Source organism: Melanerpes formicivorus, unplaced genomic scaffold, assembly GCF_026170545.1.
Source record: "Melanerpes formicivorus ecotype bairdi unplaced genomic scaffold, bMelFor1.0.p_v2 SCAF_1, whole genome shotgun sequence".
NCBI classification, from domain to species: domain Eukaryota; kingdom Metazoa; phylum Chordata; class Aves; order Piciformes; family Picidae; genus Melanerpes; species Melanerpes formicivorus.
This window is the reverse complement of record NW_027142353.1, coordinates 53880841-53902172: the sequence shown is the minus strand read 5'-3', so window position 1 is coordinate 53902172 and position 21332 is coordinate 53880841. Positions and strand designations below refer to the sequence as shown.

General features: G+C 43.8%; 1 protein-coding gene across 3 annotated transcripts in view; it reads left to right on the top strand.

Moving 5' to 3' along the window:
* Nucleotides 1–284: 284 nt before the first annotated feature.
* The window catches only part of WASF3 (WASP family member 3), a 92026-nt gene continuing 70978 nt past the window's right edge, over nt 285–21332 (top strand). For all 3 annotated transcript variants that reach the window (XM_068143566.1, XM_068143586.1, XM_068143557.1), the window contains exons 1-2: nt 285–365; nt 4525–4566. The gene's annotated coding sequence lies outside the window, so the exon portion shown is untranslated. The remainder of the gene's footprint in view (nt 366–4524; nt 4567–21332) is intronic.

Below are 21332 nucleotides of genomic sequence, written 5' to 3'. Positions count from 1 at the left end.
TCGGGGGAGGGGAAAGAAGAGACAGCCAAGCCGGTCATCAGGAAAAAAAAAACCCAACCCCCCACGCCCGGCCTCTCGCAGACCCCAGGTAGTGGCCACTGATTGACAGCTCCCCCGCCCTTCTGGCATTTTCATTGGATGCTTTTTACGCCCATCAGCAATGTGTGCCGCGACACCTTAGCTCCTATTGGTGATATTTTCCCCGCCTCTCTCGGCACGGGCCAAAAGGGAAGCGAGGGGGCGTGGCTCCAGGCCGAAAGGGGCGGGGTGACACTGGGGGGCGCGGAGGCTTAGCCCGCGAAGGCGGTCGGTGGCGGCTGAAGCGGTCAAGCGGCAGCGCGGGATGGGATGGAGCGTCGCGCTAGGTGGGTGCGGGGCCAGGGTTGGGGCCGTGTCTCTCGCCTCCTTTAAAGGCTACAGCGGGGGTCCGAGAACGGGCGGCGGTGGTGGTGCTCAGGGGTCCTCTTCTCCCCATCCCCCGCTGAGAGGGGCGCTGAGGGGGGAGCGGCCGCTTTTTAACCATGTCTTGCCGCCCGCGGGGATAATCCCGCTGCTGCTCGGAGGGAGCTCGCTCAGAGCTGCGGTTCCTCTCTCCTCACGGCTGTGGTGAGGGCAGTGATGGGTCTCTCGCTGTTCTCCGTCTCAGGCTGAGCTGCCCGTCCTGGGGCCCTCTCGCCTCAGCCGGGATGGGGAGGGGGAGAAAGCTTTGTCTATAGCCCTCCTGCTGGTCTCGGCCCCTCACCAGTCCTCAGAGCCGCGTTCCCCTTCTTTTAGGTCTTGGTTGGAGGTTGTGGCACACTCCATGTGGGGTCAGGGAAGAGACCCCCGGACTTGAGGTTCTCGGGGCTGGACGTCGTGTTCCCGGCAGCCTGGTCGGAACGGGGATGCGTGGGGACCGAGCTCCGGGGAACACGGCGCCCAGCCCCGAGAGCCCTTCTCTCCAGCAGTGCCCCCGCAGCAGCACCGCAGCGTGACACTGGCGAGTCGCTTCTGATGTCCAGTGATCTTTAAGTACTTAAAAATAATCGTCTTTAGCTTTGAAGGGAGCTGGGAGTCCTTGATAGCTCGGGAACTTTTAAACCCCTTTCATTTTATTTTATTTCTAGACGTGTTTCTTTTTTTTCCCCTCTCCCTCCCCCCTTACCTCCCAAATTAATTGGTTTTTCCACTTATTTCTTAAGTGAATTTTGTCACTGAGAAGAAGCTGGAAGTGACTGCAGCGTGTGAAGTCTGATTTGTTGCAACTGCTGAATGTCTAATTCTAGTTGAAAAACGGTTAAATGCTTTATTTATTCTTTCTCTTTTCGCGTCTGATACAGTTCAGCAATCGCTGCAGATAACTAACAAGAGGAACAGCTGAGTTTTAGGCTGAGCAACGATCTGTGAAGGGGGGCCAGTACTTGGGTGATAGATTATGGGATGCAGTTGTGAGATTCTTGGATAGAAAGTCCTTCGAAGCGCAGATGATTTAGCTTGTGCATTGTTTGTGCAGGAATAGGAAAAAGCTGTCTAGCTGTGCTTCTTTATGCCTCATCTGTAAACTGCAGGGAATGCAGGGAAAGTATTCCTACTAGAAAAAGATGGGGGCAAATTGTGGAAGCAGTGATGAACTTCAAGGGACTTTAAATCTGGGAATAAGTAAAAGGGTGTTTTGTTTTGCCTTGCATATCATGCAAGTCTGTTTTGGTTTGGTTCCCCCTCCCCTTTTTCTCTTAAAAGCTTTACATAGAAAAGCCAAAAACTATGAAGTTTATCAAGGACATAGTTGTTTTAACTTTGCCTCATACAGCGTTTTCCATAGCAGCTAGCTGTGTGTGTGCTTGATGAAGCATATTGAAGTAGTGGGGTAAGGCTGCAGTTCTTACTCTCCAGGATGCGATCCCACACTCCGGTGATCTGTAGGTCAGATGCTAAGTTGTTGGCAGCTAATACATGGAGGTTGACATGATACACGATAATTATGTAGATCAATACCCAAGTTGGAAACTCGTTAAAGTTGTGAGTTACAATACTTAGAGGGTTTAATCTGGAATCTTTAAGTTTGCATTTGATCTGTGGAACCAAGCTTTTTTAGGTGCTATGTTCAGTTACAGCTAACTTTTGCTTTTAAGTTCTCATCAGAAGAAAATATGCCAAGATGGAAGAACAGTTATCTGCCTACACCAAGATAAAGGCCCAGTAAGAATGTGACTTTCACTAAGGTCTGTTAGAAGAATGTTCTATCTGTAGCTCTTCAGTTGAGACCAGGACCAGACCATGTTGCCCTTGAGCAACACAGAAGCTTGATTCACTTCCAGCTGAATTTGGAGGCTGAGTTCTGTGAAGCAAACTTTTTGCATTGCCTGCTGGAGGATTAGTTTTGTGTTTGTATTTCTAGTGGCAGTGTGACTGTAATTATTAGGCAGTGAACACAGAGGTTTTGTTGTGCATGAAATAATATACAATAGAGCCAGTTCCCTTTCTTCTCCCTTTCCATGGTTATTTTCTTCAAAAGATGAAAAAGAAAATTAGAAAACACTTTTTTTGATCAGATACCAAAACAATAGTTTTGATTATTGCATGGTCTTTGGTAACATTCCTCTTTGTCTATAGAAGTAATAAAAGGTGACTTTGTCAGAAATGGAATTGCTTGTGCTTTAGAAGGGGACTTCCATAACGGGAATAAATTATTGAGGCTTCATGTTTGATTTATATGGTACAACACATGTGGCATTTAATAGTCAATAGCAGCATAAACCTGCTTTGCTTCTCAGTATGTGCCTCAAAGGATTATGATTTTAGGAGTGGCAATATAAACTTCTCACAGACCAGCTGCTCTTCGGTGTGACTACTTTAGCTCAGGTTTATTTACTTTATTCTTCACTGAAAAGGTCCATACCATATATTTCTCTGAAACAAGAATGACAGTGTCTGCAGACAATATTACTGTATGGACGAAAGGGGAAGGAAAAAACCCATCATGTGACAGATGATAGCAATACTATTTTCAGGCTTCTTATATACAGTGACTAGCAGGACAGTATTTCTGAAAGCCAGGGACTTTGGTGCTGAATTCCAGAAGACCTCATGATAGCTGAATGTTTAAGTCACTGTGTCAGTGTTACCTGGACAGCTCTCATGCCTTTGGAAGTCTTCCCTTTTGGATTGAACTTCCTGCATGGACAGTTAAATTTCTGGTATAATTTATTATAATTGGAGAGGGAAAGAGCCTTGAGAGAACTGCAGCAAAGACTTCTGATATTAAAAGATACATATGTACAGTCAAGTCTTTGTTCTTTTAAACCTTCCCCTGGCACCATTTTCCATTGAGCTTCACTGATTGCTTTTAGTGAGGAATGAGCAAGAAATGTTGTGGTTAGTTGCAGTCTGCTCTTGCAGGCCTGTCTTTAAGTCGGTGCTTACTAGATCAGGTCTTGTAACTGAGCTGGAATCTGATACAGATTATATAGTGCATCGCTTCTTGGGCTTTTTAAGTCAATAATAATGTAGTCCCCCCCTCCCCCCTCCTGATTTGTATGTGGCTCCAATTAAAATTTTTAGACTTCTTGTGGTGGTTGCTGTGACTTCTTGTTATGCAATTTTTTGCTTGCCCAAGGATGTTGAGCTACAGGCTGTGCCTCAAATGAACTGTGCTACTAGCCTCAGTTACTAACTAGGCTACGTGTGTCCAGTGGCTTATGGTACTAAGTTTTACAAATGAGCTCAGCTCAGCAGCAGAGACAGACTTTTTTTTTTTTTTACTATAAAGACAGGGAGAAGTTTCTTTTATCAGGATCATTTCTTAGTTCTCTAATCTTAAAGCCAGTGAGCGTATGAAGATCATTAATGGGATCAGGTTACAAAGATACGTCTTCCAGCATTACATGAAAGTGTGCATTGCCTTCAGAAGCTTCTTTGTACAGGGAATGCTAGGAATCACAGACTGTAGCTGCTTATTCTCTTAAAAGAACAGCTAGAGAAGGAAGTAGAGGGTAAATATTAACTTCTTCATATGGAAGACTTGCATAAAGAATACTTGTAGCGCAAGAAAATCAGTTACTCAACGGAGAATTAAATTGAGGCATCTTGAGCCTTAGCTCTGTAGCAGAACTGCTATAGTACTTACATTCTTTCCTGAGACCTTAGTCTGCTTTTAGAGGTAATAATGAAAATAACCTGAAGTTTCACCAGATTTATTTGTTTCACTTGAACCTGTGGGTGCTTGCCTTCACCCTTGCTGTTATTTAGATCCTACTGTTCACGGTTGTAAACGCTGTTCAAATCTTGCGCTGGGGTGTTGTTCAACTGGAAAAGCACCGTTGTTTTTCACTCCTCTTCTGGAAACATGGATAGCTGAAATATTTGTAGCTGCTAATAGGTGCCACTTCACTTTTATTTATTTTTAAGTCTGCCAAAAGAGTAAACCAAATTTGGGGAGAAGTGAAGAAATTTGTGTTTAGAAACAGAGATCAAAATGGAAGTCTTTGTGCTCATTTTGGCTGTGAACTAGGAGCTTACCTTGTGTATTTTCTTTATTTTTGGCAGGTGAGATAGCTGGAGAAATTTCCTTGAAGGCTTGTTAATATGGTAAGCATTTGGTGGGGCTTGCTTGTTGTTTGTTTAAAAAAAACCCCAAATCCAAATTTATTTATGCTAGAAGCTTATAGCTGCTTGGAATGTCAATCCATTGTAAATTAGTTTTCCTCTTCACATACTGAACTATTCTGACACTAATAGTGTGTTTTGGGTCTGGAATTGATTACTGTATGTGTTTGGGTTGGTTTTTGTTTGGGGGAGAGGGGGGAACTTCTCAATTCAGCTGAGTAAAAACAACATCCATTTTTCTAGACATTTGGTAGCTAAATGCAATGATGGGGACAATGTGTGTTTCTGTTAAGTGTATCATAGTATCAGTCAGGGTTGGAAGGGACCACAAGGGTCATCTAGCTCCATCCCCCCTGCCATGGGGAGGGACATCCCACACTAGATCAGGCTGGCCAGAGCCTCATACAGCCTGCTCTTAAACGCCTCCAGGGATGGGGCTTCCACCACCTTCCTGGGCAACCTATTCCAGGGCTTCACCACTCTCATGGTGAAGAACTTCCTCCTCACATCTAGCCTGAATCTCCCCACCTTCAGCTTCATTCCATTCCCCCTAGTCCTATCACTACCTGAGATCCTGAGAAGTCCTTCTCCAGCCTTCCTGTAGGCCCCCTTCAGATACTGGAAGGCCACAATTAGGTCACCTGGGAGCCTTCTCTTCTGCAGACTGAACAGCCCCAACTCCTTCAGTCTGTCCTCATAGGAGACCATCTCCTATGTGTAGACCATCTTTATACCCAATCTATTTAATAATTACTTCTTTGTACTCATGCAACTCAATGGCATGCTTCAACACTGGGTTAATAACATTAATAACATGATTTAAAAATACATAATGTAAATATATGTGACAATATGTAAACATATTATGTATACTATCTAAATTACTGCATATGGAATACTTAGGCAGGAGAAGTTCAGCAGTATTTGGGTTGAACTTGATTGATGTTTGTGTTTGTTTTAAACCCCGGCATCAATCTAAACCAAAAACAATGCAGCAAAATATTTCCCCATCATTTGTACACTGTCAGACAGATTATACTTAATGTGTGGGTTTTCTTCTAAACATTACTAACTGCAAACCTTGCAAGAGTGTTTTGGTAAAGTGTGCTGGAAAGAACTGACACAGGCTGTTGAGTGCCGAGATAGGGAATTGGCTAAGCATTAGTGAACATAATAACTGAAATAAGTGTTTTGGACGTGGCTGGCATACAGATACTTTTGAATTAATCTTCCATTCAGTAGATGCTCAGGTTGTCATGAAAGTCTTCAGAATATGATGCAACCTTTAAAATGCTGGTAAGTGACATAGATAAAGTGTGTATAGATATCAGCGGTGAATTGAATCTGTTCAGCGTTCGCATTTTACGGACACTATAATTGATATAAATAGAAGTAGTCTAGGCTGTGCTGAGGCAGTTGTAACTTCCATTAAGCTGTCAAAACCAGAATTTTTGCTTGACTTGTATGTATTTTTCTCCAGGACAGGAAAAAATGAGATTTTTTTTTTTGTTTCAAATGTTGTGCCCAGAATTGCAGGCATATTTTCTCTCCAGTTCCCGAACTGTTTCTTTGGTGTGAGCTTTTATTGCACATCTCTCTTGCTGAAATTTGCTCATTGTAGAAGCCCTGGAATAATTTTTTTTGTGTGTGTGCTAAAAAAAAACTCTTAAGCATTCTACATGTACAGAGCAGTATGTACAGACAACTTCACACTGAATTTTACTTTAGTATTAATTTTGAGTGGCAGGCATTTTGGAGGTTTATGGGTTAGTTATGTTTCTGTCTATGCTGGTGTGAAAAGCATAGTTAGGTTTGTTTGACTGTTGAAATTATGCATTAATGTGGCTTTAGGGTTGTTTTTCAGGCCCTGGATATATACTTACATTACAGTTTTTTATATATATACACACACACACACACACTGGTGGTTCTTAGGTATTCTGTCAGCTTTGTGTTTGCTGATAGAATTCCAAAACTGGAAAGGGAAGCTTAAATTATAAATAGTGAGAGTGCTGTTTAATTCATGATCTAAATGAAATGGATAGATTAAAAAGTTTTCAACTTTGAGGAAGGGCTTCTAGCAATTACAGTTTTTCAGATGTTTGAAGTTTTATGCAGAAGCCTATTGATACTTTTCAATAGATGAACAACGCTGAAATACTTTGCTGTCCTTCACCCTCTCCTGACTATTTTTGTTTAATATTTCCTTGAAAATGGCTTCTTGGAGCCTTTCTAAGGTAATGGTGCCCTGTTTTCAGGGGCCTAGCTTGTCTATGAGCACATGTTACTATTGTATGTATATTTGAGCTGTTTGCTGAACAGTCAACAAAACAGGGTATTCTTTGTGCTGGAGGGATGCTGGTAAGGCGTAGAGGATGCTGGAAAGGCGTAGAGGATGCTGTGTCTTGTTGAGCTCAAGTGCTCTGTTTGGATGGCCATGCTCAAAGGCTGCTATAGGTACCTTCTTGTTGTGTTACCAGAGTGGAAGCCCTAATTTTTATGGGTATGCCTCTTAATACTGACCACTGTTAATATATTATGGATTCTTCATTCAAGAAACACCTGTGTATACTTGTTAGGAATTGGGATAATGTTATATTTCTATTGGAATGCTGTAACCTCTTTCTGGTCATATTTTTCTATCTTGTTCTTTGGTGTGTCAGCTTTTAGATTGTTGGGTAATTGTTTGGATCTTAGCAGGAGCATTCTGGATTAGTGTCCTTTCTTCATGACTTACTAAGTCTGTTCAATGTTCTTAATCTATTGGAAGATTATGAAGGTGTCCACAGTATAAGAAGGATACCAAAATATTGGAGTGTGTATAAAGGAGGGCAGCAAAGATGGTGAAAGGACTGGAGGACATGACTTACAAGAGTGGCTGAGGACACTACATTTGTTCAACCTGGAGAAGAGGGTACTGAGGGGTGACCTTATTGCTGTCTACAACTTCCTCATGGCAGGCAGCAGAAAGGGAGGTGCTGATCTCTTCTCTTTGATGTATGGTGATGGGGCATGAGGGATTGACTTAACTTGCCTCAGAGAAAGTTCAGACTGCATATTGTGGAGATATTCTTCACTAAGAGTTCTGATCAAGGTTGGAGTTGAAGAAGGATTTGGACAATGCTCTTGATCATGTGATTTCGCCTTTACATGGCTGTGTGTAGAATCAGGATTTGGACTTGATAATCTATCCAGCTCAGGATATTCCATGATAGCATGCAAGGTATAGTGCAATAGTATTTTAGAGGCCTTAGAAGCCTTGAGTTTTACCATCTGGGTTAGAAGACAATGTGTGCAAAAGTATTTCCTTTTATTGATACATTCATAGAAACTAAAAGTATACAAAACACTTAATCAGTGAAGACTGAAAAACATGTGGAAGCTCCATGATGCCAAGGACAAATGTTCATCAACTGTAGACTTGATTTGTTCTAACAGAGCAGCAGGCAGCTGTGGGGACAAGACAGGGCTTGGAAAGCTTGTTTTAGTTTGAAACTTCAAACATCCTTTGGAAACATTTCTTTGAGGAGTTCTTCTGCTTCGTTAAGTGTGAATGAAGTAATGAAGTTTGAACTTCTGAGTTGGAGGGGGAGCTTTAGTAGAAATGCAACTCTTTAGTTCTCTCTTCTACTGCAGTTAAAGCTTGTTGATGAGTTTTCTATAGAATGCTGAAGTTGTCTGGAAATCCTATCAGCACAGGTTTATTGTAGAGTTATTTCCTGGCAAAGTTGTTTTTTCTTCTTAAAGCTTTGCTGCTGCTTTGAGTGCTTAAACAGCTGCAGACATGGAGGAGATAACACACAATTTCAGATGAAGCCTGTGTTTGCTTTATGCTGAATTTGAAGATGCTCTTATACACATTACTGGCTTTGTTTCTGGACAGTTTGAATATTGAAGTTCCTTCTTGACTGCCGGTTCAGGAGGGGCTGGAGTGGAACTGCAGTTCCTTGAAGTCATATTTAAAGAGGATGTCTTGGTACAGTTATAGAAGTGGTTTGGTTACTGTTTCAGGCTGTCAGCCTGTGTAGGAGAAGGTATTTGCCAGGGTTTGCTAAACAAGCAGATGTGCAAGCCATGTGCTTTCCATCCAACCTTCTTTTTGCAGAAAGAAACAGGAACTAGCACTTCAGCATCTTTCCCCCCTCCCTTCCCCCCTTCCCCTGAGATGGAAGGGATTCTGTCTCCTTCAGCTCAGTCAGCTTGCTCAGTTTTTCATATCCTTCAGGATTTGTACATCTTCACTGTAGGAATCACTTTTTATTTATAGCAAGTAAAGAGTTGTAGAGCTTGTGCCTGGCGAGTGTGAAATACCTGAACGTTGAAGTGATGAAGCACAAATGCCTTCAAGAGGAGTGTCTGAGAATGCACTGAGGTCTTCCAGCCCTCAAACGAAATGTAGCTATTTGCCTCTGTCATCAAACACTGTTCATACTCTTGTAGACTATCTTGAAACTTCAAGCAGGGTGTGTAATTCTACCCAAGTACATAGATAAGATTAGGAGCAATACCTAGTTGTAGCTCAGGCTGGTAATGCTATAAAGACAGACCATGTCTAGCTGCTGAATTTGTGCTGGATTTGCACTGCTAATGACAGGAAAAGCTTCCATGTTGACAGACTAATAAGTGGTTGGGTTTTTAACCTTAAGGGTTTTTATTAGCCTAGAATAGCTGCATCTGAAATACTAACTGTAAGATCACTGGGATTCTGAGCTTACTTTTCTAGAATGTACTGCAGAAGGTACATGCTGTGCAACAGTGTTGTTCTAATTGCCATGCTAACAATTCTGAGGGCCTCAAGGCTTGCATGGATCTGCAGCTTGCTCATGTGTTTGAGATTATATTCTTGGCTGAAGCGTGGTCTGACTATCTGGCTTGATGTTGGAGCAGGTTTATCAGCCTTCAGGGATTTCTGTATCTTGCAGAGCGATGGCAAGGCTCTGTTCAATGGGATTAATAGCATTATTTGCACATAAACACTGCAGAGCAGCAAGTAAAACTCTGGGAAGAATTCCAGGATTTCTGTTGTCTCAAATACTTCAACAAAATAATAAATGGTCCAGGTACCATTTCTGAGAGTTATTAATGAAGGATGAAGTAAAATATCATAGCAGGTTGAGCTCTTTTGCTAAAATTGTGGCTTTTTCAAACGTAAAGAAATAAGTTCTATGCATTACATGGTCCAATTTGCATGTTTCTGTTGCCTGTTCTGTCTCTTGATCTGAAACTGTTGAGGCAGCAGTGAAATGAGCACATTTATTGGGCAGGGGATATTTATGCTGCCTGTGACACCAGCAGATGAAACCTCAAGTGCATGTCCTTCTCTCCCTGTCCTATGTTTTCGTGCATGTTAATGTACTTTGTGTGTTACTTCCTCAATTGAATTTTCTGTTCTGCTTCCTCCTGCTGCAAACTCTCTCCTATGGATTTCTTCTGAAGTTGTCTTTTACTTCCCTTTGAAAGTCTTTTATATCTTAGTATTCCCTGGAAGGAAGAATTGCATTGTGATGATTAACTTCTGCTTCATGTAATTTCTGGGGAAACCCACAGATGCCTTTTTTTAGAGAGTGAAATGCTTGGAGATGTTAAAAAAAAATACCCCAAAACCAAACCACAAGGAAAACCTTCATCACTGCCACATCTCCAAAGAAAGTTAAAACCAGAGGGAAGCAGATGCAAGATGGGAAATGTAAACCCTTGCCAAGTGTAAGCCCTTCTTCCCTCAACTGAGTGAACTGCCTACTATCAGATTTCTTCAAGCCACAGAGCGTTATTTTTGGCAGGAACATCAAAAAGAGTATTCTGTCTTTTAAACAGTTGTTGTTTGGAAAACAAGCATATGGCTGGCATCATCATGGATTTCTCAAAGAGGGGAAAAAAGTGGTTTTATTTTTGAAACATGTAGCAAAACCGTGTTTTCAGCAGAACTGAATGCTAAATACTCTGGGAAGCTTATCTTTAATAGTGGGTCCTTACAGTTGGTTGTCAAGGTTAAAAGAACAAGTGCAGTTAGCCTTTAAGCTGCTAACTGCTAATCATAGTTTGACAAGGATTTTTCCTCAGCCAAGTTGCTGGGGTGCAGAGAAGCACACAAGCAGCCTGGAATAACTGGGGTTTTTTTCCAATTTAAGTTAGAATAGAATAAACCAGGTTGGAAGAGACCTTGAAGATCATCACGTCCAACCCATCAACCAATCCAACCAACCTAAACAACTAATCCATGGCACCAAGCACCCTATCAAGTCTCCTCCTGAACGCCTCCAATGATGGTGACTCCACCACCTCCTTGGGCAGGCCATTCCAATGGGCAGTCACTCTCTCTGTATAGAACTTCTTCCTAACATCCAGCCTAAACCTCCTCTGGTGCAGCCTGAGACTGTATCCTCTTGTTCTGGTACTGGCTGCCTGGGAGAAAAGACCAACCCCCACCTGTCTACAACCTCCCTTCAGGTAATGGTAGAGAGCAATAAGGTCACCCCTGAGTCTCCTCTTCTCCAGGCTAAGCAACCCCAGCTCCCTCAGCCTCTCCTCATAGGGCTTGTGTTCCAAACCCCTCACCAACTTTGTTGCCCTTCTCTGGACTCGTTCCAGCAAGTCAACGTCCTTCCTAAACTGAGGGGCCCAGAACTGGACACAGTACTCAAGATGTGGCCTAACCAGTGCAGTGTACAGGGGCAGAATGACCTCCCTGCTCCTGCTGGCCACACTGTTCTTGATGCAGACCAGGATGCCAAGTTTTTAAGAGCTAAACTTGAATGTTGAAATTCAGATACAAATAAAGCTTCATTGTATATTATGGTAACTGTGATGTTAACCACAAGAGTTAAGGCTATAGAATCTCTAGTTTGAGTATCCTCACTCTTGTTCATCTTGGTAGAATTAGGGCTGTTAATGCCTTTTTGAAAATGAGGGATTAGAAAATAGCTTCAGGTAAGTTTTGTGCATTGAAGGAATGACAATCTAAACAGTGAACATCTCTCATTTGTTGGTCAGAGATAACTTCCTTTATACCTCTTTACAGAACAATGAATAAAACATAGAACAGTTGCAGTTAGCCAAAGAAGTTCGTCTAGGTTGATTGAGTTCCAGGGATAGGCTAAGAATGGAGAAAAATCATATGCTTTAGCACTGAGTGGGAAACACTGGAGACTTTTAACTGCAAGGGTAGAAAGTATGGATGTTGACTGGGCTTATTCCTCTAGATCCATTTTAATTGAGGGTTATTGGAGGTTATATATGTTCAACCTGATGTTTTAGAGCTTAAAATACATGGAGGAAAACTTGAATCAAAGACTTGTTGGAAATAGAAAGCTTGAAGGACAAGTGTTCTGTTAGAAGTATGCTTTTGAGTTTTCTAAATCCACTTTGAATAAAATACTATAATCAATGTAGGAAAGAGAAGACTGTAGAAATGATGGGTTGGTTAATTGTGGATTAGTGAATTTGCATGGTAGTAGTAGTGCTCTATAAAATACATTGCTCATTTCTGTAGGTCCATAATGAAGTATTGATCTTCTTTTCTGGTTCAAAGAATACAGAACTTGCTGATTTAAAACAAATTCTTGTTGAGTGTAACTTGGCCAAAGTGGGAAGTTTGGGTATTCAATTTTTCCTTAGACTTGAGGGAACTTGGGGTGATTCTTAACAGAAAATCCCTGTTACAAGAGGGATGTGGAGGTGCTGGAGCGTGTCCAGAGAAGGACCACAAGGATGATCAGAGGGCTGGAGCACCTCTCCTATGAGGACAGACTGAAGGAGTTGGGGCTGTTCAGTCTGGAGAAGAGAAGGCTCCGAGGCGACCTCATTGTGGCCTTCCAGTATCTGAAGGGGGCCTACAGGAAGGCTGGGGAAGGACTTCTCAGGATCTCAGGTAGTGATAGGACTAGGGGGAATGGAATGAAGCTGGAGGTGGGGAGATTCAGGCTAGATGTGAGGAGGAGGTTCTTCACCATGAGAGTGGTGAGACCCTGGAATGGGTTGTCCAGGGAGGTGGTTGAGGCCCCGTCCCTGGGGGTGTTTAAGCCCAGGCTGGATGAGGCTCTGGCCAGCCTGATCTAGTGTGGGGTGTCCCTGCCCATGGCAGGGGGGTTGGAACTAGATGATCCTTGTGGTCCCTTCCAACCCTGAATGATACTATGATACTATGAATAGTATATGTCATAGGGAACAGCTGGCCCATAAGGATGCAGCAGCTACAGCTCCCATGTCCTCCCCTTCCCTGTCAAACAAATAGTGATAGTTGTGAACTACTTTATGTAAGGATGAGGTTTACAGCAGTTTTATCCAGGAACAGATGATATTTGAAAGGCTTAGTAGAAAGTGAAGTTCTCTTACTTAGTAGTGAGTATTCTCTGCTCAATAGAGTCTTGATAGTCTTTGTAAGTCTTTGTAAGTCACTCAGCTGATACTAGTAGTAGTTTTCACCTACTCTAATACTGTTTGTTCCTAATGCACAGATACACTGCTTTAGAGCTGGCTGTGCTTGGGGATGAAAATATTTACTGTTGGTAATAGCACTTCCAACCATTAAATTGGTATTTCTCTGTTATGCAGAAAAATGGCAAAGAATGTAAGTTGCAGATGAGCATGAAATCTGAAAACATGCCTTGTGTGTGTTCTTGTGCTGTTGTTTTAGTTCTGGCTGAGCCCTTTTATTTTGCTGCTTTATTCTTCCAGAGTGCATCAGGTACAGGATTTAATGGTAAACTTTTTTTCTCATAAGTCTGCTTATTATTTAATACAAAGCTAGAACATAGTAGAGAAATATTTCTCAGCTATATTGTAACTGTGCAAGAGCTAGGAAAGTCTGTCATAGTTTAGGCCTAGTTAATTGTATCTTAGTTTACTGGGCTTTGTTTAAAACACTGCCATAATTTCCCCCCGCAGAGGGAAAGGAGGCTTGTGCTGGGGAGGAGAGGTCTTATATCTGTAAGAACAGATTAGAATAGAATAAGCCAGGTTGGAAGCAACCTTCAAGATCATCATGTTCAATCTATCACCCAACACCACCTAATCAACTAAACCATGCAACCAAGCACCCTATCAGGTCTCCTCCTGAACACCTCCAGTGATGGTGACTCCACCACCTCCTCGGGTAGCCCATTCCAATGGCCAATCACTCTCTGTGTAGAACTTCCTCCTAACCTCCAGCCTAAACCTCCCCTGGCGCAGCCTGAGACTGTGTCCTCTTGTTCTGGTGTGGGCTGCCTGGGAGAAGAGACCAACCTCTGCCTGTCTACAACCTCCCTTCAGGTAGTTGTAGAGAGCAATAAGGTCACCCCTGAGTCTCCTCCAGGCTAAGCAACCCCAGCTCCCTCAGCCTCTCTTCATAGGGCTTGGAAGAAGCCCCTCACCAACTTTGTTGCCCTTCTCTGGACATGGTCCAGCAAGTCAACATCTTTCCTAAACTGAGGGGCCCACCATTATGTGAATTCCCTTTGCTGGTGCAGTATCACTTTGTGTAGTAGTCAGGGTTTAAATTTCCCATGAACAAAATCCTAATTCTTGAGGCAAGTTCATTTTTTTTCAAAGAGCAATAGGGGAGGGAATAGTTCTGCTGGGAGCTGAAGGCTCACTGGCCTGTTGTCCAATGTTTTATGTGATGTTCTGATACTTATTACATAAATGGTCTTTCTTGTGTTCAGCCACAAACACTAGGAGACTGAAGCATCTCTCTTAGGAGGAGAGGCTGTAAGACCTGTGGCTTCTAGTCTTGGAAAGAGAAGACTGCTATAAATGCATATAAATATAAGGGGTGGTGGTCATGACAATGTGGCTGGGCTCTTCCCGGTGGTGGCCAGTGACAGGACAAAGGACAACAGCTACAAATTATAACACAGGCATTTCACTTGGACTTAAGGAAAATTCTGCACTTTGAGGTTGCTACAGGGAGTTGGTGGAGTCACTATCCCTGGAGGTGTTCAAGAGGGGAGTGGACATGGCACTTGGTGCCATGGTCTAGTCATGAGGTCTGTGGTGACAGGCTGGACTCGATGATCTTTGAGGTATCTTCCAACCTTGGTGATACTATGATACAGCACTGGAACAGGCTGCCTGGAGAGTTTGTGGAGTCTCCTTCTCTGGACTCTTATCAAAGCCCACCTGGTGGCATTCCTGTGCAACCTGATCTAGGTGTATCTGTGTTAGCAGGGGATTTGGACTAGAAGATATCCAAAGATCCTTTTCAGGCCCTGCCATTCTGTGATTACTAGTTGCTAATTACTTGAATAAAAGCAGAGTGACTGACCTGAAGTTGTCACATGCTGGGAGGCTGATGGTTTTGAGGTAAAATTCCACTGAATCCAGTTATTGTTACTGTGACTTTCTTTTGGGGAAATGCCCTCTCCCTGTGACTACCTACTTGGTCCTGATGGTTGATTTATTTATTTGTTCACTTTAATGTGGGATTGTCCTAGTAATATCTTAAGCTGCCCACTTTCAAGTTGCAAGATTCACTTCTGAAGTAGTAGTTTTGGTGCAGAACATTTAGTTATTTGCATGTTGCTGTTAAATAAAAACCTTTCTCAAGGGCAGGGCATCTGTGCTATTGTCATGCTTGAAAACAAGATAGCTGGAAGGCTTTGTTCCCTTTGGTTTCCTTCTGTATATGCCTGCAGCATGGTTAGATCTCACTTTCTGGAAGTCTTGTCTTCAAAGAAATAACAGAAAAACTCCAAAACCCCCAACCAAACGAGCCAGCACCCCCCACAAAACCCTCAAACATCAAGATATTTAAATGCCACTTTTACATTTCCATTGGTGTGTATGTCCCAGAAGTTTAAAGGTAACAAAGTTAAACCTTGCTCACTATCTGCAGTTCTGAGATGTGAGCTTGGATCTTTCACGTGTGACAAAAGAGGAGAAAATATCACTAGTGGAACCTGCTTTCAAAGATTGATTTTTCTGAAGTAGACTTGCAAGGCAGGAGCAAAACTGGTGAGACAGGAAGTGTGGTGCTAGTAGTTTATGGAAATGCCATTTTGTGCTGCTAGTTAATGGAAAACTCTGCTATTTCTGCAGAGAGGAAGTGGTGAAAAATACAGGATCTTAAAAGTGTTGAGGGCAATAACCTCTTTACAAATAAATTATTCCCATTCTAATCTGCAACAGGAGTTGGCAGATTTAGTTGCAGCTAAAATAAGAAAGCCAGTATGCATTGGTACTGTGCTAGAAGAAAAATTACATTATGTGGGGTCAGGTGATACCTTTAAGTGATTCCTCATAAAGGAGGCTTGGTGGGGGAAAGACACAAATCACAATCACAGAATTGTCAGGGTTGAAAGGGACCTCAAAGATCACCCAGTTCCAACCTCCCTGCCGTGGGAAGGGGCACCTCACTCACCACCACCAGAAATCCTAAACTCCAAACCAAACAAGATTCCATCCCTTCTTGGATTGTCTGTTTTAGTTCATTGTACTGGATGCAGAATTTGCTGGAATGTTGTAACTTGTTACAACAGGAGTGGTCAGCTCATCACATGGTGGTCCTGGAAGTCACCTACAGAGACCTGCATGAGTGTTTCAAACTAAGGTCATTTAGAATAGAATAAACCAGATTGGAAGAGACCTTCAAGATCATTGTGTCCAACCTATCATTCAACACCATCTAATCAACTAACCCATGCAACCAAGCACCCTGTCAAGTCTCCTCCAGAACACCTCCAGTGATGGTGACTCCACCACCTCCTCGGGCAGCCCATTCCAATGGGCAATCACTCTTTCTGTGAAGAACTTCTTCCTAACCTCCAGCCTAAACCTCCCCTGGTGCAGCTTGAGCCTGTGTCCTCTTGTTCTGGTGCTGATTGCCTGGGAGAAGAGACCAACCTCTGCCTGTCTACAACCTCCCTTAAGGTAGTTATAGAGAGCAATAAGGTCAGAAAAGCAAAGATAAGGCATCAAGTTCTCAATGTGGTGTGATTTTACTTGCTAGCTTCCATACATCTGTGGTGCATATGCTTGTGTTCCTTGAGGAAAAGCTTAACAGGCTGCATATCAGTAGTTCTCACACTTCTAGTCAAAACTCCTTTTTACTTGGTAACAGCTTTTTACTCTACTTTTTTTTTTTTTTTTCTTTCTTTTATTGCCAGCACCCAGCAGCTGTTAAATGAGGAGGGAAAGAGGAAGCAATGTGTCACAACTCTGTGGCTCTGGTCCTGTTCTCTGGGAAGTTGAGCCCCAAAGATAGTGCAGTTTCTGCTTACCTGAATGGAGGTGGAAAGAGGTGAATTTGAAGCTGTGCCAGATTCCCTGCTGTCCCTTCCCCTCCTCCCATCCAAGGGCAGGGTGGTCAGTAATAACCAGAATGTCTGGCTGCTTCCAATCCTGGAGTTATTGCTTTGGAGCTGTCAGCTGCTGCTGGGGCAGGCCTGGGACATGCCATGCTTCTTTTGTGTGATGTGTGCCTCCATTCTATTCTCTTTTACACTCTATAGATTAGGTTTTGCTTTCCAAATGAAAAAAAATCCCAAACTACTGCAGATCCCTCTGTGGCCCATGCCTTTCAGCAACCCATTGACACTGTTTCAAAACATTTAATTCTGCCCCCCCCCAAGGCAAGATATTTTGTGTTATACATGATATAAACCAGTATTTAATTTACAGATTCACAGAATGCCTTGGGTTGAAAGGGAACTTTAAAGATCATCTATTTCTAGCCCCCTTGCCCTGGGTATGACCACTTCCACTAGACCAGGTCACTCAAAACCTCATCCAACCTGGCCTTGAACACCTTGAGGGAGAGGGCATCCATGACCTCCCTGGGCAACCTGTTTCAGTGTCTCACCACCTTTACTGTAGTTTTGAAAATCTCCATGGTTTCCTTTTTCAAAGTGGTCAGTAGAGGAATACAAAGGGAGCAGGACTTCCAAGTGTTGTTGGAAGAGGTATTTTATGTCTGTTGGAAGGCTGAGGAAGGAACACAAGCAGAACACTGAGAGAATGGGATGGCATACTTGCAATCACATTCTTACAGACTGTTAAGAAATCAGGGATGTGTGTATGTACACAGACTATTGAATGTGGTGAGAAACTTGGGATTTCTTGGATTTGGTTATCAGATCACTTCTCACCTGGGGATGCTGGTTGATGGTAGGCTGAACATGAGCCTGCAGTGTGCCCAGGAGGGCCAGTGGCATCCTGGCCTGCATCAAGAACAGTGTGGCCAGCAGGAGCAGGGAGGTCATTCTGCCCCTGTACACTGCACTGGTTAGGCTGCACCTCAAGTCCTGTGTCCAGTTCTGGGCCCCTCAGTTTAGGAAGGATGTATGTGTTCTGTGATTAGGGTAATTGAAGGTCATACTTTTCCTTACCCATATTAAACAGCAAGAAGTAGAAGTGGTTTTAAGTTTTCCTTGTATGAAAAGAGGTCTTAATTAAAATAATAGAAATCTCATGGTACTAGCAGGCCTGGTGGCTTTAAGCCACTCCAACCTTCTTTTAAAGAATAAAAGTGGACTCTATGTCACATACTTCTGGATTTCTGTGATTTGTTTGATCTCCCTAAACTGCTAAGCTGCTCTGCACTGAAGGAGATTGGAGGTCACAGATCCATGCAAAACTGCTTTGGTTTAACTGGCTTGTCAGGAAAAATGTTAATGACAGAGACCCAAAAGGCTCAAACAAACCTGCTTGTATCATCTGGCCCTTTAAAAACAAGAGGAAGGGGGGGAAAAAAGACCTTGAGAAACTGGGATAAACTTGAACAGTGTGGTTAATACTAGAGTATGCTAAGCTTTTTCAATAATAGATCTCCAGATGTGGTTTGAAATGGAATAATGAAGGAATATGGGAGTTTCACCTGTTAAATGCTTTCCTTTCTCTCCCTCTCTCTCTCTTCTCCCTCTCCCTGTGTCTTTATATAGTAATGTCCTTAATTGAACCCCATAGATCTGTTTAATTCCATTGAGTTTTAATTTTGTAAGTGGTGGCACTTTAATGAGCAATCTGCAGGATACCTACATCAGTGTAAAAGCCATGTGAATGCTTTTTTGAGACTTTCAAATTGGGGAAAATTAGCACTGTTCACAAACATCTTCCAGTCTGTGTCTTCCTGAAGCTTTATAAAGGTTTTGTTTCTATAGAGAAATATGCATCTGTAGATAATGAAAGGCTTTATAGTGAGAACTGAACCCCAATAGTGTATGTATCTGCTTGCTGGAGTGAGTCCAGAGAAGGGCAACGAAGTTGGTGAGGGGTTTGGAACACAAGCCCTATGAGGAGAGACTGGGGAGGAGACTCAGGGGTGACCTTATTGCTCTCTACAACTACCTGAAGGGAAGTTGTAGACAGGCAGATGTTGGTCTCTTCTCCCAGGCAGCCAGTACCAGAACACGAGGACACAGTCTCAGGCTGCACCAGGGGAGGTTCAGGTTGGATGTTAGGAAGAAGTTCTATACAGAGAGAGTGATTGCCCATTGGAATGGGCTGCCCAAGGAGGTGGTGGAGTCACCATCACTGGAGGTGTTCAGGAGGAGACTTGATGGGGTGCTTGGTGCCGTGGTTTAGTTGTTTAGGTGGGTTGGATGGGTTGGACATGATGATCTTGAAGGTCTCTTCCAACCCGGTTTATTATTCTATTCTATATGGGAGAGAACTGTTTATAAGAATGGAATATTTCAGTTGGAAGGCACCTACAAGAGCCCAACTAGTCCACTTGCCTGACCACTGCAGGACTGACCAAAGGTTAAAGTTGTTACACATGTCCAAATCTCTTATGCTTGGAGTATCAATCTCCTCCAGGAAAACTGCTCCAGTTTGACCACCTTGCTAAACAAAAGCTTCATAATGTCCACTCTAAATGTTCCCTGATGCCACTGGATTCCAGGGAGATGAGATCAGCACATCTCTCCCTGTTTCTTGTCCTCAGCAATCTGTGGAGAACAGTGAGGGCATCCCTCAGCCTCTTTTTATTCCACACACACACACACCCCACCCCGCACCCCCAAACTAGAAAAGCCTGAAGTCCTCAGCTGCTCCTGGAAAGACATTCCTTTCCAGCCCTTTCACCAGCTGTGCTGTCCTTCTCTGGATGTATTCAAGGACCTTTGCATCCATCTTAAGTTGTAGCTGCTGAGGCTGCACCAATGATGAGCACAGTGGGACAGTCACCTCACTTGACTAGCTGGTTATGGTCTCTGATGCACCCCAGGATGTGGTTTGCCCTCTTGGATGCCAGGGCACACTGCTGACTCAGTGAGCCTGCTGTCTTCAGCTACTCCTCTCCCAGTTTATACTTGTGCCTGGTATTAGCCCATCCTAGGTGCAGAATCCAGCATTTGGAATTGTTACATTTCATACCATTAATCATAGATTAGAGCTCTGGGTTCTCTAGATCCCTCATTAAGGCTTCCTCTCCCTCAAGAGTCAACAGCACCCTCCAGTTTATCATCAGCAAACTTGCTAATGGTACATTCAACTCCTGCATCCAGATCATTGACAGATACATTGAACAGAACCAGCCCTAGAACTAAGCCCTGAGGAACACCACTGGTGACCAGGTGGTGCCAGCCAGATGCTGCTCCATTTGCTACAACCTTTTAAGCTCTGCCTTTTGTACAGTTCTTCACCCAACACTCCATGAACCTGCTTATCCTATAGCTGGGTAACTTGTCTAGAAGGATGCCATAAGGGACAGTATTGACAGTATTTCCATGGGACCAGATGGGATCCATCCTAGGGTGCTGAGAGAGCTGGCAGGAGTTCAGGACGAGTGGCCTCCTGAGCTGGGCGATGGGGTCGGGGAGCAGTGTAATGCCCCGGAAATCCATGAGGAATTAGTTTGGGACCTGCTGAGCCACTTGGATACTCACAAGCCCATGGGACCAGATGGGATCCATCCTAGGGTGCTGAGAGAGCTGGCTGATGAGCTGGCCAAGCCACTCTCCATCATTTTCCTCCAGTCCTGGCTCACAGGTGAGGTCCCAGATGACTGGAAACTGGCCAATGTGGTCCCCATCCACAAGAAGGGTCAGATGGAGGAACCTGGAAACTACAGGCCGGTCAGCCTGACCTCAGTGCCAGGGAAAGTGATGGAGCAGATTATCCTGGCAGCAATAACTGCGCACCTGAAGGATGGCCAAGGGCTCAGGTCCAGCCAACATGGATTTAGGAAGGGCAGGTCCTGCCTCTGCAACCTGGTCTCCTTCTATGATCAGGTGACCCATCTGGTGGATGTGGGGAGGCCTGTGGATGTGGTCTACCTGGACTTCAGCAAGGCCTTTGACACCGTCCCCCACAGCAAACTGCTGGCTAAGCTGTCAGCTCGTGGATTGGACCATTACACTCTGTGCTGGGTTAGGAACTGGCTGGAGGGCCGGGCCCAGAGAGTGGTCGTGAACGGTGCCACATCCAGCTGGAGGCCAGTCACCAGTGGCGTCCCCCAGGGATCAGTGCTGGGCCCTGTCCTCTTCAACAACTTCATCGATGATCTGGATGAAGGGGTAGAGTCAGTCATCAACAAGTTTGCAGATGACACAAAGTTAGGGGCAGATGTTAGTCAGTTAGAGGGTAGAAAGGCTCTGCAGAGGGACCTCGACCGACTGGACAGATGGGCGGAGTCCAATGGGATGTCATTCAACAAGTCCAAGTGCCGAGTGCTGCACTTTGGCTATGGCAATCCCATGCAGAGCTACAGGCTGGGGTCGGAGTGGCTGGAGAGCTCCCAGACAGAGAGGGACCTGGGTGTGCTGATCGACAGCCACCTGAATATGAGCCAGCAGTGTGCCCAGGTAGCCAAGAAGGCCAATGGCATCCTG